The following is a 20,214-nucleotide window of genomic DNA, read 5'->3' on the forward strand; positions in this document are numbered from 1 at the left end:
GAAGATTGAAGTCCGGAAGTGCTTCTGTGGCTTGAGATGCATAATGCTCCAAGAGGCAATTGTTGCCATCGTGTGAGAAAAGCGAAGCGATCCAATTCATATCCTCAAAGGGACAGTAATGTTCCTCGAATGTTGGAGCGGCAATTTGAATTGGCAGGCAATCTGCAATGTTGTCAAAGGTCGCACGTTGCAGGAGAGCTTTCGCGGCTACGCAGAAATCCCATATCACCAGGATACCTTTTTTTGTTGCATCCACCATTTCTCCACTGCCCGAACAATCAAGTTCATGGTTTGCAAGATACTCCATTATCTGCTGGATATCGGGAGTGATTGTTGGGATGTTGGCAAGGCATAGATCCATTCGCCAGTTGAATGGGCAAGTTTTGCAATAAAAAGATGGTTGTACGCAGATTGCATATGTGTAAATAAATGTCATGTTGTAGCTGGCTCCGATAATATATAGAGGCAGGCAGCCGAAGAGTTGTTCCATTTTGATGTAGCTTCGCTTAGAAGCGTATTCTGTCAGACATGCTTGTTACCACAGGGAGCGCAGCCATTTTTACAAGCAAAAATAGTAGTAGGATGGCCGCAAAGAGAGCAAGAATTATGGGCACTGTTCCTGTTATTCCAGAGATAATCAAATGAATGAAGTTTGGTATTGTACCAAAGTCAGTTTGAAAGCCTGTGACAAGGACGGAGGAGACAGTGTTAAAAAAGTGTGCCAGAGCTCGAGTGTCAGATGTGTTGAAAATTGTGTAGCAATTCACAAAGTGTAATGGGAAGTTTGTATTTGAAAGGGACTGTATTTTTACTTGAAGTTCGTGCTATCTGCAATCGATAAATTTATTTTGCAGAAGTGAAGGACACTTCTGTTTGAAACAAAAGCGCTTTTAGTTTGCTCAGTTTCATGAATTCTGTTTTCAAAGTAGGTGTTAAAGGCCAAATTGAACCTTGGGAGTTACTTTGTGTGGGTGTGAATATACATTGTCACAGGAAGTTACTCAGTTTGAAACAGTGAGGACATACGATATGCCAGCTCACATTCCGTAGCAGTCCATGTTATTAAGAAGTAGATGACTGCCACTAGAAAGCTATGTGAATGTTGGTCTGATTGTGGGAGTTGGTGTGCTTTTAAGAAAGCACGCAAGATTGGGGGCTGTAAGCTTAGAAGCGTCGTGCAGTTGGACATTCTGGCATATTAATGAATGACTGCAATTATGGTCGCACTTTTCACCTGTGAGAAAAACTTCTGTATCCTCTTTAAGACTGTGACATGCAAATAGCAGTAACCACTGCTCGTGAATAAACACGTTACCTTATATAATCACATACAACATGACAAACAACATGTACACCTAGCAGACACAACAACACTACGTACTGTGGAAACCGTGGCTAGCTATGTATATAAGGCAAGGTATATGGCACCTCTGCTACACAATGCAGAATGTGGGGAGAGATGAGAGCAAAGTATGTGCGAAGGTGGCAAGTGATTCTCGAATATAAAAGTATACAATGCAAAGTGTTGAGGGGATGTGCCGGACAGACTTGAGTATGCAGAGCACAGACATGTACATGTCAACATACACTGATGGTTTATTGAGTGAAGTGGACAGTAGACTATAATAGTACAGTCACTACGGAAGATTATGAAAACATAGCGTGTGCGTGCCTGCCCAAAAAAATCTTTATCGTAGTGGGCTGGCTCGGCGTATGCAAGGCTGGCTTAAGGGTATGAATAAAAGGCACGTTTCTCTGGGTGTGGTTCTCATCCAGAATGGCGAACGTGTCTGCCAGGTCTGTGCACCTTACACCCCCACAAGGCTGATGCCATGAGCGAAGGTAGCTGCGTGAATGATGCTGTCAGCCTGCTGTTACTCGAAACCGTCATGGTCGCTGCGACACACATATGCCCCACAGTTCACCTTTCGACACCACATGCCAGCGGAAGGTCCTGGACTGAGGTCTGCGAGCTCGGACGGCTCCTGAGATAAATGCTGGATACCGCGACACAGGCACACAGCACCCAGCCTGATGCCCAACACCATGGAGTGCTCTGTATACTACTAACAGAGTAGTCCAACAAGTACCAACAGTGGAACGGTGTCTTGATCCCAGAATGAACGATGTTAGAACTGCATTTGAGAGTGGATATGAAGGTACTCCCTTGGACCAGGTGCAACCAACTCTAGGTCCCAACAGTGGAACGGTGTCTTGATCCCACAATGGACGATGTCCGATGTTACCTGCTGCTTAGTTTTCATACAAGTCCCTCCGTTGAGGTGTGTCACACTCTGTGCTTCCGTATCTAACTGCTGCACATGATTCTTGGGCTTGGACGACTGCAGTACTGGACTGCCCCACGGGACAGCAGGCCCGAACAGTGAAACAGGATCTTGATTCTATGATTGAGGATGTCAGAAGTTAAAGTTTCTGATGATTTCTGTGTACCCCCTCCAATCAGGTGCAACCAACTCCGTGCTTCCGAATCCAACAGCACGTGACGGTGAGGCAGTAATGACCACTGCCTTTGGCCTACACTGTGGTCAGCAGGGCTCACAATTCAGATCGAGTGGGGATTGTTTAATTACAGAATACAGTAGGCAACTAACTACAACGTCTATTGAAATATACACAATATCCTTTTAATATACTTGCTTGAAGCACTTTTTTTAGATGAGTTATAGCTTTAGTACAATGACCAAATACTTCTTGGCAGTGGAAAAGAACTCTGAATAACAGTCTACGCTGTGGACAGCTGAGATCGCAATTCGAATTGTTTTGATTTATTTATTGCAGAGTTTTCGGTAATTTATGTTGTATTTTGTGAAGAGGAAGTGAGAAAAAGTATACTTGGATGTCTGTGGTGACTACTGCCTTCAATTTACACTGTAGACAGCAGTGTTCACAATTCAGATCAAGTTGCTATTATAGATGACATAGTCCTGTAGGCAAAAGACATTGCTCCAGTGTCGTCTGTCCGCACCACGCATACGCACATGCTTTTTGTTGTTTCTTGTATTACATACTGGGCAGGTCAAGTCAATGCCACGTGGCTGTGGACCCTTGGTGACTGCTCTCTATGGCCTACACTGCAGACAGCAGTGTTCACAATTCAGATCAAGTCGTTATTCCAGATGATGCAGTCCTGTAGGCAACAGACATTGCTCCTAGTACGGCCCGCCAGCAGCACGCATCATTGCTGACTGTGCACATGCTGAATGCTTTTGATGTGGCTATCTGAGGTCACTAGAACTGATGGACCCTTTATGATACATTCTTTTTGTCTATTATTTTAGATCTACTGCCTGTGTCTCAGTATACCACAAGTTATGGTTCTTTTACGATAGAATCTTTAGTGTATTATTTTACATCTACTGCCCCAACGTTACTGCAGCACAAACTATTGACCCTTTTATTGTTGAATCTCTGTGTGTGATGCAAGGATTATTGTTGTAGTTGATGCTAGCAGCAACTATTCCCTGAGGGCTGGTTTACACTCATCCCACACGCATCCAGCACAGACGTCACAGGATATGTGACCCTTGTAATAAAAAGGAGTCGAGCGCACATGCCCGTACCCACTTCCACTATCTATCTGTGTTTGTGTGTTCATTATCTATGCATGATACTGCCTCTGAGCCGTATCACAGTACATTGTGCTGTGGACAGCGTATGCAACCATGTTACCTCTGGCAGTATGGAAAACTTTGGTTATGTAACTTTTAGGTGCATGGCTATCAGAGGTGGAAGGCTACTTTGCAGACCATTAATCTTGATGAAGATGATGGTTGCATGTTGTGTGTAGTTTAAGATATGTGTACATAGCAATACATTTTCAAAAAAGCTCTCTAAGCAGAAGAGGTGCATCTCATCAAATGCTGTAGAGAGAATGACTTAAGGGGGTGGCGTTCTCCAACTGCTACAATGGGAAATGTTATGCACTAATCAAATACTTTTTTTTAATGTCACATGGCAATCATGCACCCAGCGTGCAAGGAGACCGCACCCAATGCGATTTTGAGAAAATATATTTACTATAATATAAGTTTATTACAGTTAGAAATATATAAATGTTTAAAATATTTTAGATTATCGCTTGCTCTCATATACACTTTAAAGTTATTTAGATATAGTTGTGAAACATAAAAAAAATGAGGGAATGGCGTACCGGGCGCAACACCATACGTCTATGACGTAAGACAGGTCCTGGCAGCGTGCACTTGTCGCATATGCAAGGCACAGCAGGCGTGACCCTATACGTACATAACGTAATGCGCGGCTTGGTACTGCGTACCCCTCGCATACCAAACTAGCAACTGCAGCGACCTCATACGTATATGTTGTTATGTGGGACGCGGTGCCACAAACCCGTTGGATATGAAATGCGCATCATTTCAATATGGTGGATAGGATTTGTGTGCTGATGGAGCTTGGTAGATTACCGGTACGGGACTTTAGTTTTCTTTCCCCCTAAAAAAAAATGATATACATATTTTTGGGGGAAGATAGAAAATATTACATAATGTAATAGTTAAAGAAAGGTTTGAGTTGCAAAATATTGTAAACAACATTTGAAATATTATAGGTTTTATAAATATTAAAATATGAAATTAACATTTAAAAAACCTTTGAAGTTCACTGAAAAAAAACATAGGTTTTATAGACGTTATAGTTAGGAATTAGTATTTAAAAAAACCTTAGAAATTCACTGAAAAAAACATAGGTTTTAGGGACGTTATAGCTAGTTGGACATTTCACTCATACAAAATGATAGGAATTTCCCTGTTATAGTTAGTTCAGCTAACTATAACTCGCGCCCCCGCAGTGCACTGCTGATGACTCCACATATTACATAATTCATGACATGGTCAGTGACATCACCAATGACATCACTGATGACATCTCAATTTACATCACTGATGACATCATCCACATGAAAATATGGTGCACCTCATCAGACTCTTATATAACACTTGATACAACCACTGTAAAATACAGACTATAATTTTCGAAACCATGAACATACTAATAGCAGTTAGTATATATTCACTGACTAATTCCTATGTCTACACACACATCAATTCATTCACCCATAGAGTCACTCATACATACAGTCAGCTATCAATACAACATTATTATATCCACTCACACATCTGTACAGACACCAACTCTCATTCATAGAGTTATTCACACACCTAGTCAGTAATGGAAATAATGAATGACACTTTTATTTACTCAGATGTACAGTTATACACATACTACAACACATATTTAAACATATACTAACACATACTTTCACTCTAATACAATAACTAATACAAGCACACACGGGTCCATACAGGCACTCTCATAATCACTCACTCTCACATATAGTCATTTATACAGTCCAACACTCACATATACTGCCTTTGACATATGCAGTTACTCACACGTGTACCACTGAAGCATCCATACACTCACCAACACATCCATATACAAACTCACCCAGCCATACAGCCGTTCACAGATACAGACTTGAACATATATATGCGGTGAATTATCCACTCACACATTTATGCTCGGAGCCACAACCCCCACCCAGGCACACAGACACTCAGGCACCCATACAGACAAACAATCAATAGCCCATATAGATCCTCATTTAGCTGTTAACCAAACCATGGCACCACTGACTCACCATCTGACAACCTAAACTGTGTGAATGTCTGTATCAATCGCTAACACATGCATTAAGTAAGACACAATTAATCACTCACTTATACAGTCAGTCATACACACACTTAATCATGCATCCTGACCCTTATACACTCATTTATTCTTCAATATACCTTGGTGTATATATATATATATATATGTATATATATATATATATATATATTCACTGAAAAAACCATAGGTTATAGACCATATATAGTTAGGAATTAGCATTTACAAAACCTTGAAAATTCACTGAAAAAACCATCGGTTATAGACCATATATAGTTAGGAATTAGCATTTAAAAAACCTTATTTTACTCACACAAAACCATTGAAATTCCATATATAGTTAGTTGCACTTACTATATATCGCGCACCCGCAATCCACTGCTGATCATGTCACATATTACATCATTCATGACATGGTCAGTGACATCACTGATGACATCACTGATGACATCTCAAATGACATCACTGATGACATCACTGATGACATCACTGATGACAACATCCAGTGACTGTATGTTTCTGTAAAGTTAAAATATGTCTTACATATTGAAGAATGAGTGGATGTATAAGTGTCTGGATGAAGGATTTAGTAGGTGCGTGACTGACTGTATGAGTGAGTGATTAAATGTGTCTCACTGAATGCATGGGTTAGTGACTAAACTGTCTTATTTTGTGCATCATTATGTCTGTTGTGATGTAAACTGCTGCATGTATTGATCATTAGCTATACGAGAGGCTATATGTGTTATTAATTGGTTGCCCAAGTATTTCTATGGGAGATTGAGTTTGTGTGGGGGTGGCTGGAAGGTGTGTGACTCTGTGCATAGATGTGTGAGCAGTTTATTCACTAGGTGTATGAGTTCAAGAGTGCATGTGGAAACAGCTACATGGGCAGTTGACTGTGTGCATGAGTGTATTGATGAGTGAATGGATATCTCAATGCTACATGTCATAGTAAGTACATATGTAAAACACAGTACATGTGAGAGTTGGCATATATAAATAACTGTGCATGAGAGCCACTGAATGAGTGAGTGGTTGTATCGATCATTGTGAACTTGTATCAGGGATTGTATAAGAGAGTAAATATGTGTTAGTATATGTTTCAATAAGTAAGGTGTGTATAACTGTATAGTTGAAGAAATGGAGGTGAGATTGTTTCTTTGCATGACTGACTGGGTGTGTGAGTAACTCCATGGAGGAGTGGCAGTGTGTGAGTGTCTGTATACACTGAGTGTATCTAAGGTTATATTAGAGTCTGAAGAGGTTTATCGTATTAGCACAAGAATGATGTCAAATGAGACGTCATCAGTGATGTCATCAGTGATGTCATTTGAGATGTCATCAGTGATGTCATCAGTGATGTCACTGACCATGTCATGAATGATGTAATATGTGACATGATCAGCAGTGGATTGCGGCTGCGCGATATATAGTTAGTGCAACTAACTATATATGGAATTTCAATGGTTTTGTGTGAGTAAAATAAGGTTTTTTAAATGCTAATTCCTAACTATATATGGTCTATAACCTATGGTTTTTTCAGTGAATTTTCAAGGTTTTGTAAATGCTCATTCCTAACTATATATGGTCTATAACCTATGGTTTTTTCAGTGAATTTCAATGGTTTTTTAATAGCAAATATCATAAGCTGTCGAATGTCAAGTACGTGGTAAGTAAAAACATTTTCGTGTTTATGCACACTGATCTGCTTTGAATGCTGCCCCCCACCCCTCATTTCTATTAGGAGTACTCTCTCTTTGCAGATAGTGAAGGGTAGTTAACGCAGGCCTTTGCCCCCGTTGTAATCCGTCGTGCCTGCTTCTCTCTCCATTTGATTGATTGTTCTCTTTGGTTCATTCTCTATTTACAAACAAGCACAGAGTCGCAATACTCTGTTTAGTCTTTGCAGATAGCGAAAAATCGTGTAAAAAAACAAAAGGAATCGAGCAAAATCAGTAGGCCACTAATGGGATCTCTTTTTGACCTCCCTAAAATAGAAACATTAGGAACAACCTGTTGATAATACCAATGTGTATGTACATAAGCGGCGTTCATTTGTGTTCACAGTACCCCTTGTTGATTGTTTGAATCGAGCATTGAATTGTTCGAAGTTGGTTCTCTTAAGAATCTTCTCTGCCTGCAAACGAGGAAGAATAGGAATATTCTCTCTCCCTTTGCAGATAGTGAAGGGTAGGTAACGCAAACCTTTAACACGTCGTGCCTATTTCGTTCCTCATTGATTGATTGTTTCCCCAAACATTGACTGTTTGGGAATTGGTTCTTTTTGGAGGTATTCCCTGTTTGCAAATATACGTAGGAAAATCTTTGCAAATAGTGAAAGGGTACGTAATGCGGACCTTTCTCCCCCGTTGTAATCTGTCATGCCTATCTACTCCCCACTGATTGATGCACCTGTTTCACCCGGACCATTTACTAGAGATACGTCATCTGGCCCGACCAGAGAGCACCCCTAGTGAAAAGGACATATGCAATAATAACGAAGTGATCACTGTATCCTGTTAACAGAAACTTTAGCATGAAACAACCTGGAAAGAAAAGAATAGGAAAACGAAAATCAGTAGGCCACTGATGAACATGAACTTTTATTAAACAACGAACAAAGAAACGATAACATAACGTAATGATAAAACCTATTAATGTCCTAGAAACAAGAAAACGTTAGAAATATGCCAGTGGTGAGAGACCAGAAAAACAGTAAGAGAAACCAAATCACCCCTCGCTGTCCCACCGCCTGCCACGCCAAAAAAATCGATAGACTAGGGAAAATGCAAGTCAGTAGAACATCCGCCCCCACTCTGGAAACTTCCAAGGTGGGGCAGGGTTGCGGCTACGCCCAGCCGAGAGCAGCCCATATAAGGCGGGTCCTGCTGCCACGCCTCGGCCAGGAGATCCTAACGTAGGGTGTAGCCGGAGGAGAGGCCGAGGCCAGCGGGACCCGGCCAGGGGATTGCCTTTACAACGCTGAAGAGTTGCAGGGGGGGAATGTCTCCTCGACCCTCCCCTCTCTCTCCCAGTCCGGCCGCGGTGGCCCTTGAGAGTTTCAGGTAGTCCCGCCACATGCTCTTCCGGTCCGGCCACCAACGGTCGGGGGGCCGAGGCCGACGGGATCCGGCTGCAGCCGATAAACCAAGGAACCCGTTCATGGGGCCAGAGCCAGGGGCGTCCGGCCGACATCCACCGGAAGCCCGGCCCAAAGACGGACGGGACATTTTTTCTTTTCTCCTTCGTAATAGCAGCGGCAACACGCCAGGCACCACTTCTTTCTTCAAAAATGGCTTTGACAACACTGGGGGGGGATGTCTTGCACATGCCTCCGACCCCCCCCCCGTCCTCATCGCCACCGGCCATAACAAATGTCAAGCGGGGCGCCGTGGGGTGCACTGGGAGGGAGAGACGGTGCGAACAGGCCTCTCCCGCCTCCTCAGGTGAAGGCTTCCCAGCTGCACCCTCAGCGCTCCAGGCGCCCCGAAAAGGGTTCGTCCACTGTGGCGATGCTGCAACGTCTCGCCCGGCAGGGTGAAGCCCGTCCGCTCATGTGACCCCGCGATCGCCGGTAGCTGCCGAACTCTCAAAATGGCGATCGACCTGGCAAGAGCGGGCCCAGCATGAAGAAATGGCCCGGTCACTGGTTGACTCCACCACCGTAGTCCTCCACGACCTTGAAGATTCTAGAGGAGCCGCGGGAGTCTCCGACCCCCGATGGGGAATGACTGCCATGATCGCCCGTGGAGTGACGAAACTGTATCCGCGGGACGTCGGCGCTCCCATGCTGGCGCCAGCCTCACTTTGAATTACTAGAATCCTGCAGACCTCAGTTCCGGTGAAAGCACAGTGTGACCCGGTAGGAAAAATTGTTGCACCCCCTCCCCTTTTTGAGTGATAGTTCAAACCACCGATCCTTTCCTTTGCCCTTTTAACGGAACTTTGGACTGCCTCCCCCTCTTTTACATTTTCTAGAGAAAACAAAACATTAACCACTACATTACCATAGCAGTTGACACCAGAACTGTTTTCAAATTGAAAACCAACAACATCTTCAACAGAATCCTTTTTGTTTCTGCTGTGACCCTGCTACAGCACAGGCATTGTCCCCAGCAGTATTTCTGCAATGCCGGTAAGAATAGCTGTGGTGCCTACTGGACTCACTCACCCCCGCGGCGCCCCACGCCGTTATTTGCTGGGCGGCAACTTACTAGACATCACTTTCGTGCCATCTAGATTTCAGCGCGTTCTGCTGCCTTGGAACTATTCGCACAACAGACTGCTACTGACGACCCACCCCCAGGCAACATCTTCTGAATTTTCATAATTTGAAAGAACTAGTAACATGTCCTCATCAGGAATTCAAAAGAAATTGCCACGGTCTCTTCGTTGTTTAAATGTTTTTACTGTTTTTGTTTTGTTGTATATATTTATATGTTATTAAAGTTTTATATTCCTACTACTTTGTTGGAGTGCTATATATTTTTAATGTGACACATAATTGTAAAAACTTTGATGTACAAAGAGTCATTCCTAGAATCTTCCGCTTCAGGCTCAGTCCCCTCCCCAATCACAATACAGGATGGTTTTCAGATAGTAGGAACACGTGTGGTGTGACGGATCTCATCGGGTGTGGGCCTTGATCTACTATAACTCCTTTAAAGAGGGGTGATTCTTTACAGCTGGAGCCATAAACTACATCTGCAGGGCTAGCTGATAGCCTGGACAATCGGACACAGAGGAAGAGGAGTGTCAGAGGGTGCGGTAGTGAATAGGGCGAAAGGGAGGTGTCGGGCGGGCACAGAGTGTGATTCTCAGGGAAGAGCAGCGCAGATGGGGGAGGTTTATTGCCCATGCATAAGACAGAGAGCGGGGTGGCCAGTGCCTGGGGAAGATGCTTGCGAGGGTGGGGAGCCATGCTACGAATCGACAGCGTGCAGAGAGTGGGTCTGGTCAAGGCATCTAAAATGGCTGCCGTGCACGACAAAAGTGTGGCATTTCAAAAAAGGCAAGATGGCGCAAACAATGTTTTTCAACACTTCCTCATTTCCTTCGAATCGAACGTTAACAGACGTTGGTGCATATTACCAAAGTTAAGCGATATTTATCGCTAACGATGCTTACCAACGAATTTTTTACCGCTAAGCATCGTCAGAAATTATATTGCTATTATCAAGGTTTATCGCAAATGCGATTAAAAACGGCCGCAATGCATGAATATCGCTAAAAAGTCAGCGATATTCATGCATTACCGAGCTAATGCTCTTAGCCATGTTATCCACCTCCCATTGGATAACATGGCTAAGAACTGCTCAGGGCAGGTGTTACTTTTTGGAGATATTCGCGCTTAGCGCGAATATCTCCAAAAGTTGGTAATAGGAGATATATATCTTGCATGTTGTAATGCAAATTATTGTGGTATATGGAACTCATACCATAATCTCTCAGGAAAGCAGAAACTGATCCTTTTGGGACCGCCTGAGAAGGCCTAGGGGGTGAGGGGTACTCTACTTTGCCCCCTTTTCACGTTCCGAACTATTTTATTTTACTCTCTTCTGTAATTACACAAAATAGCAGCGATAAGATGCATCAGAGACACACAGTGAGAGAAAGGAGGCCGGAGATGAAGAAGAGATATCAAATACACATTGGAGATAATATAGTGGGAGAAGGGAAGTAAATATGAGTAAACTTACCATGTAACATAAAAATGTTGCACTCTATACTATAAGTCTCATTTTATACTACAATCACTTCGCTACAACCTCATAAATTAAAAATAAAAATGAATAATGTCTCAAACAATTTTTGATTTCTAAATATAAATTTATTCTTCAGAATTTTCTAAATTTGAAAGAACTAGTAACATGTCCTCATCAGCAATTTCCTCTTCAATCATCTCATCTGGAATCTCCTCATTAAAAGTCTGCAATGATGATTCTTGTAACTCTATGGTCTCCAAACATTCGATAAATTCGCCATCAACAGATTGATCAAAAAAATCATTCAAGTCATCTCCTCCTTGTGACAATATTTCATTATTGGTGCTGTCAATTTCAATCAATGTAGTGGAATCATTCAAGTCATCTCCTCCTTGTGACAATATTTCATTATTGGTGCTGTCAATTTCAATCAATGTAGTGGAATCATTCAAGTCATCTCCTCGTGACAATATTTCATTATTGGTGCTCTCAATTTCAATCAATGTAGTGGAATCATTCAAGTCATCTCCTCCTTGTGACAATATTTCATTATTGGTGCTGTCAATTTCAATCAATCTAATGTAATCATACAAGTCATCTCCTCCTTGTGACAATATTTCATTATTGGTGCTCTCAATTTCAATCAATGTAGTGGACAATGCAAAAGAAATTGCCACGGTCTCTTCATTGTGAGCCATTTTATTTTGAAATTGCTTGCTGTAAATTGCAGAAAAAAAATAATCACTTTCATTTATCGTTTTTAGTAATACATAATATAAAACTAACTTTATCAAGTATTTAGTATTACAGAAGGACTGCAAATAAATAACAGAAAACATTTTTCAAATTATCTTCAAGTGTACAACATAGTTCCCTTTACAAATTAACAACTCACCTTTTTAAAAGTAGGAGAAGTGTTAGTACTGTGTAAATCAAACACCAGAAATTCACCACCAAAAATTCCTCACAAATGTACCTCAGACAGTAGTATCACAAAATGGCTGTGGTTTCCTCTCATTTGAGATATATACATAACCAATTAACTTTCATCACACACAAATACAAAACCAAAGTAACATTTTAATTGGTTCTAAATTTCAACACTTTCAAATGTGTTTTCCCCATGCAATTTTCCATAGGACATTTACATACGTCTACAGCCTGAATGGCTGAACGGAATTACACCAAACTTGGCAAAATGGTACATCAAACCTAAGAGGTCAGGAAGGATCTACTATGCCCCCTTATGGTCATTTGCCCCTTCGCTTTGGCCTCCTCTTGTCTCTCGATCCTACCGAGAGACAAGATGGCGGCCGCTACGGACTGTTTGTAATGTTGACAGACGCCGGAGAACCAATCAGCTTCGCAAAGCTCCGTAACGCGAAAAGTACGCGAAGCGGAGCGCTGTTATAGATATATATCTTTTTTTGAACGTTAATTTCTCAAAATCCACTGGAGCACATATATTGAGACCTAGCAAAGGCACATCGGGCTACCAGTCCCTAATATTTTGCCAAGTTTCGTGCAAATCTATTCAGCCGTTCGATTATTGACATTTAGATACGTCTACAGCCTGAATAGCTGAACGGAATTACACCAAACTTGGCAAAATGGTACATCAAACCTAAGAGGTCAGGGAGGATCTACTATGCCCCCTTATGGTCATTTGCCCCTTCGCTTTGGCCTCCTCTTTTCTCTCGATCCTACCGAGAGACAAGATGGCGGCCGCTACGGACTGTTTGGAATGTTTACAGACGCCGGAGAACCAATCAGCTTCGCTTCACAAAGCTCCGTTGCGCGAAAAGTACGCGAACTGGAGCGCTGCCCGGTCCGCTGTTACAGATATATATCTTTTTTTAAACGTTAATTTCTCAAAATCCACTGGAGCACATATATTGAGACCTACAAAAGGCACATCGGGCTACCAGTCCCTACAATTTTGCCAAGTTTCGTGCAAATCCATTCAGCCGTTCGGGCTAAAAGTGAGGCCAACCGCCCTATGGAAAACTCAATGTTAAAAACACGTTTTGGGACCCCCCTTTTTTCTCGACCCCCCCTGGACGAACCCCCCCCCCCAATTTTCAGGGGCTGCTCAGAAACAAAATGTGCCATTTTCCTGAAAATTTCAGCCAATTCCGTCCACAAACGCCAAAGTTATTAGACATAGAATTTTCAAAAATCCTATAGAGAAAAAATCCTAACTATATATACCTACTGGCGACCGCCAGTAGGTAATATATATATATATATATATAAGATATTTGCATTTTAAAGAAACACATAGTCACTGGATGTTGTCATCAGTGATGTTATTTGATATGGCATCAGTGATGTCACTGACAGTGTCATGAATGATGTAATATGTGACGTCATCAGCAGTGTTTTGCGGGGGCGTGAGTTATAGTTAGCTCAACTAACTATAACAGGGGAATTTCTTATTGTTTTGTATGAGTGAAATGTCCAACTAACTATAACGTCCCTGAAACCTATGTTTTTTTCAGTGAATATATATATATATATATATAGAGAGAGATACATAGACATAGAGATAGATATAGATATCAAACAAATCAAATCTTTTCTCTTTTTTTTTTCATTCTACTGTGTAGGTAAGGTCTATACTTCAACCTACATGTTTTCTATTTCATACCAATTTGGTATTATGCTTACTCTGTGGTTCTGATCACTGAAAACAATGTATGTATATAAATACTGGCAGTTAACTGGCGCGCCATATGTATAAACATGGTACAAAAGGGGGTGGTGATGGACGGAGCATCTGAATCAATCAAACACTCACACCAAGTCAAAAGATCTGGGTTTAATCCATCACCGTTCTTTAGCCCACTCTGCCACCCCAGTTCAGACATGGCTATATGCAAATCAGTCTGACCCTGTGCCTCATGGGAACAGTCCAGCCTGAATGTATAAACATTGCATTGTATTGCTGGTTGAGTTTAATGATAAAATTATTGATAAAAAAATTACATAAAAAGTCTTATAGGACTTTGGTTCATGTAATTTGTGTGCTTTGTCTGGCACACTCAGAGCACTACATCACCCATCCATGTATTTTGACCCAAACCCAGAATACCTAAAGTCAGTAAACCTAGGCTTGCACCAATATGTTGCACCTACATATGGCATGCATGACACAGAGAGTAAAAGTGGCCAAGCCCCAACAGGTGACTTGGTCTCACACTAGCACAGCATTTGTGGTTAATACTAACAGTATAACAATGATATTCACCCTTTAGAACTAAGTTCAGAAGACTTAGAAACTTCTTCACTAATATCGTGCCCGCTGTAGCGCCATTAGAGGAACCCAAATTTAGACCCAAGAGCACCTTCATGGCGCCTGTATCTCACAAAATTTTTGACACTTTTGAAACTCTTGTCAAGAAGGATTTGGAAAAATCAATTATACACACGCAGCAAAAGCAAAGAAGAATTTAAGTCGAGCAGACTATAGCATTCTTGAAAACCTCAGAAAAAACACTACGATCATCTTTCAGAAAGCTGATACAGGTGGAGGCCTTGTGATTATTGACCGAGAATTTTACGAAAAGAAAGTGTATGATCACGTTAAGGATACATATACCTACGTAAAATTGGATTATGATCCCACGATGGAAATTGGCCACAAATTGGGAAACATTTTGAAAAGAAGGGTAAATGCAGGAAAAATAGATGAGAAAATTAAACAATTTCTCACAACTTCATTTCCGAGAAGACTGCAACTTTATATGCTACCTAAAGTGCATAATTGCCTGAACAACCCACCTTTCAGACCCATAGTCTCTGGCTGTGGATCTGTGTTTGAAAATCCAGGGAGGTTTATTGATGCGCATCTACAGATGTTTGTTAAGAATTGGCAAACTTACATTGAGAACACAAAGACTTCCTGAGGAGCATGAATATGTTGTGTGATACTGTAAGCACAAAGTGGATATTGGGCACCATTGACGTAGTTTCGTTATACAAGTCCATACCTCATGCATTGGGTATAGAAGCGGCAGAATGGGCTCTTCTGTAGAACACAGATGACAATGACAGGAACAGCTTCATGCTAGAATTGCTGGAATTTTGTCTGATGAACAGCTACTTTGAATGGAAAGGAGATTTCTATATGCAATTGAATGGAACCTCAATGAGTTTTCCCGGGGCACCTGTCTATGCCAATACATTCATGGCGAAATTTGAAAATGAACATATTTTTCAGAACAGCGAATGGAAAAAGGGCCTGGTGTTCCTTAAGCATTTCATAGATGATATTTTCCTCATCTGGGATGACAGCGAAGAAGCATTGAATCAAAACATCAATTATTTGAACACAATTGATGAGAGAATTCAATTCACGAGCACAATAAGGAAAAGTTGGATCTCTTTTCTGGACACATGGATTGAGATTGAGGAACAGCATTTATTTACCAAAATTCATAGAAAAGAAACAGACAAAAATAACGCATTGGAATTTGGTAGCTTTCATCCTCCCTCCTTAATCAAAAATTTACCATATTCTCAATTCCTTAGAATACAATGGATCACCACGGACACAGCGGTCAGCTTGAAAACAATGGAAGAACAAAAAATAACTACTTAAGAAGAGGATACCCAGAAAGGTTGTTAATAGAACACATGAATCGAGCTCAACGCAACAGAAGAATGGATCTTTTACAAAAACGTCCCCCAAAAATCAGCCACAGACCAGTGTTTGTATCCCGATTTTCGACAGCTTCACCAAGCATCAAACATATTATCAACAAACGTTGGGAACTGCTTCAGGAAGAACCAGAGTTTAATGGTTTGTTTCACGCTAGGCCTTTGTATGCATATACAAGAGGACGGAATTTAAAGGAATATTTATCCAGCAAACAAACCAGTACATCGGAATCCAAACCCGGCACAACTAAATGTGTAAATTGCATTCATTGCAATAATGTGATCAAGGGAGATACCATTACTCATCCCAGAACGGGGATTTTTTTTTACATTAAACAGGCATTCGATTGTAATACATCGCACATTGTATATTCTATTAAATGTCCCTGTGGCCTACTGTACGTAGGTAAAACTGACAGAAAGATGAAAACTCGGTTGTCCGAGCATAAGAGTAGAATCAGGAACAAAAATACCACATCGAGTCTCGCCACACATTTGGCTGAAGCCAAACACACCATTGCTCAGTTGCAATTTCAAATCATAGAGCAAATTAAATTACAACAAGGTTCAGACAATGTGAAAAGGCTACTGCAAAGAGAGATCTTTTGGATTAAGAAATTGGACACGCTTACACCTAACGGGCTCAATGATAAATTAGACATGGCATGTTTTATGTAAATAAGCATCCACATAAGCATCACCGAAAAACATGGTCCTCACAACAGTACATTCAGTTCATATGTTACGAATTACTCGATGTACCTAGTGGTCAGGTTTCACATCATACAGGTCATATGCTACGAATTAGTCGATTAACCTAGTGTTCAGGTCACTTTTGAAGTAGCAGGTTTCACATCACACAAGGTTGTTTTAATATTATAAGGTATGACGCTGTGCTAAACATAGGTTGCAACATATTGGAGAAATCGAGACTAGCAGAATTTTTCATATGTGTTTAAATCAAGAATATGTCACCATGATGTAGTGTAGTTTAATTACATGCAGAAATTGAATGTGGCGCGTGCAGAGGAAGGGTGAACTCCTGGTTGTTTAACACCCACGGGACATACGGTTTACGCCTGGGTATACTGAAAGTACCACTGAGCCTTTGATGCACATTAAAAGACCCACACGTTGTTGCTGTTTACATTGATGAGTTGGTAGATAATAAGAGATCTTCCTTATTGACTCCTTGTAAAAGGTCCCAACGTTTTAGCACTCTATACCCCTTTGTGGTAGCAGTACACGCGTAATAGGAATATTGTTTACGGAGTGTTTGTTGTAAATTGTGAGCTTAGGTTAAGCGTGAGCAGCGGTGCACACCTTCTCAAATATATTGTTTTGAATTTACTCATGTTATTTTAGTGAATATAGGGCATTCATAGTACAACATGGATGGTGTAACTAACTTCGAGCGATAGGCATTCTTTAACGAGTTGTCCCGATCCAAAATGGCGAGCTTAACTCTTTAATCAGATCGTAGTCCTACCTTGGTTTCAACCCATGAAATATCACCGACAGAGCGAGTGGCGTTTTTTGCAGCTAAAGACACGAGGAGTTTAGGATTGATCGCCGAGGAGGTAAGGAACAGCCTTTGATATGTAGATACAGGTCGGAATAACGGTATGCGGCATGTAGGTAGAACTGATTGGGGGCTTGTTTTTAATCTTTGGCAGAAACACGTATTCAGAAGCAGAGGTAGAAAGAGTGATTTGACGGGCCATTTTCAAGTGTCTTTAGTTACACTTCTCTGGATGCTAGGTAAGGAACATTGTTAGCTGTTTAAATTAAGTTTGTGATGTCAAACGGACATGGTGACTGATGTTGAGTATCATATGTGTTAGGCAGTGGACTTTGTTGCCATCTTAAAGAAAACAGTAGATTCTACACCGGATAGAGGTAGGCAGATAAACATAACACAGTGGACATTGATTTACAAGGTTTGGCACGTATTACAGTGCATCACAATGTGTAATTATTCCCATTTTCACAGTTACATAGTCGGCTTAGAGTTTTGGAATTGGCAGGCTACGCCTGTTATACAGGTATTGATTTTGCTATTTTCAGGTGGTTTGGGCACATCATTAACCTTCACATGGCAGTTAAAATTGGGTGATGGCACTATTTATGTGTAACTGCTTGAAAAACGTGGATGGGTTGTCCCGTTGGTTGGCACTCCTGTCCAAAGCATGAGCCACATTTAAGGTCTGGTTACAGCGTAATTGATTGTTGGGGTATTGTGTATTCTGTGCGACAAAAATGATATACCGATAAATGTTTCAATAATTTTTTCAGAATTTCCCCTGATGAAGGGACGGGCGTCTCGAAATGCATAGGGCGGTCTTCTGAGTTTAAATTTTTGCATTTGATCATGTGATTGTTTGATATTTGATTTATATGTATTTGTGATCATTGTTGTTATAAGTGCAATTTTGCAGTTTATAAACCAAGGAAAATCAATTTGAAAGCAATGATTAAAATTGCATGATATCAAATCCAAAAATCGTTTTGTATGTGAACTCAGTTCTTAAGGGTGAATATCATTGTTATACTGTTAGTATTAATGACAAATGCTGTGCTAGTGTGAGCCCATGTCGCCTGTTGGGGCTTGGCCACTTTTACTGTTCTGACACATGTTTGGCTAACATGATTCACACTAAGCATGGGACATAGTATTAGATTATTGAATTTTGAATCCACATAGTCAATCAAAGGAGTGCACATTCCACACCAAATTCTCATGCATGACAAGGAGACATCTCTTTATTTCTCCTTGTTACTTTCTCTTTGCATTCTGCAGCACACACAATCAGCCTCCAAAAACAGTTTTTGCTCAGGAAGTACAAAAACTATTCTGACTATTCTGACCACAACAGAGGCACCTTTGTGTAATGACAGACACTCGGTTGAGAGAAGTATGCCAGAGCAAGGAGATTGTAGTAGTGCTCAATATCTTAGCAAATATGGCACATTTCTGTTCTCTCCATTTCACGCATGGCAGCACCTCAAGTGGGTCCCTTGCTCACTTTGCCACTGGATTCAATCTAGCCTGGCTGATGATGGCTGATTAGCCGGAAACCGGTCCCAGGATGCTTGTTTCCAGTCCAGGGAAGACATGGCTTGGCAGTTCGGGCTGGACTGTTCCCATGAGGCACTGGGTCAGACTGATTTGCATATGGCCATGTCTGAACTGGGGTGGCAGAGTGAGCTAAAGAATGATGATGGATTAAACCCAGATCAGTTGACTGGCGGTGAGTGCATGCAATGTTCAACACTCCGTCCATCATCCCCTTTGGTTTTGCTTAGTATTATTCATTAGCAGCAGTTGATGGTAAACTGATTACCGTGCACCATGGCTGGAAGGAGGTATGAGGAGGAGGAGGAGGACGACAACCCCATTACATTTGCCAACCAAGAAGACCTTGTGTCCGATTGTCCGCTCAGTTGGCCACTCAGTTCTTTTAAAAAACTAAAGATTCTACAATAGGTCTAGCCACTCAGTTCAGCCCTTTATAGGTTTTCTTCTTGAGAGACTTTTCCAAAATTGCCACCAACCAAATGCCCAACCGGATATTTGATTATTTTTGATAGAACATACTGTTTGTACCCGAATTGTAGTGGTGTATGTGGTGTATGTATTTTCAATGTTGCTACAGAAAAAGGTATATAAAGGGGGAGGCATATATGGCATCTAAAAAATTTTTTCTAGCTGCACCGACTACCAGTGTCTGGGCTAGCGGGAACAGTGGCGCCATCCAGGGTGCAGATGCGGCAGCTGCAGGGGGTGAGCCAGCAGCAGTGGCTGGTGGTGGTAAGTCATATTGCTTGCTTATTGACAATTTATATACTCGCTGTAAGGGTGTACACTGTACTGTTGAGACTGAGGGCCTGATAACGATATTGATCGGAAAGGCTCCGACTGACACTTCCGAACGACTCGCTCCGAAACAATTCCGACCGACCAATTATGATGCTCGCCGGCAGAAGAGAAACTGTTCAGTCATTCTGAATTGGTTCCGAGTGGCACTCGGAGAAACCGAGTCAATCAAAGCTGATACATACAGCTCTATGGAGAGTGTTTCCAACGGACCGATTACAATGTCAGAATCTGACATCCTTTCTGACTCAGTCTGCC

The sequence above is a fragment of the Lissotriton helveticus genome, chromosome 1_1 (assembly GCF_964261635.1).
Source record: "Lissotriton helveticus chromosome 1_1, aLisHel1.1, whole genome shotgun sequence".
NCBI lineage: Eukaryota > Metazoa > Chordata > Amphibia > Caudata > Salamandridae > Lissotriton > Lissotriton helveticus.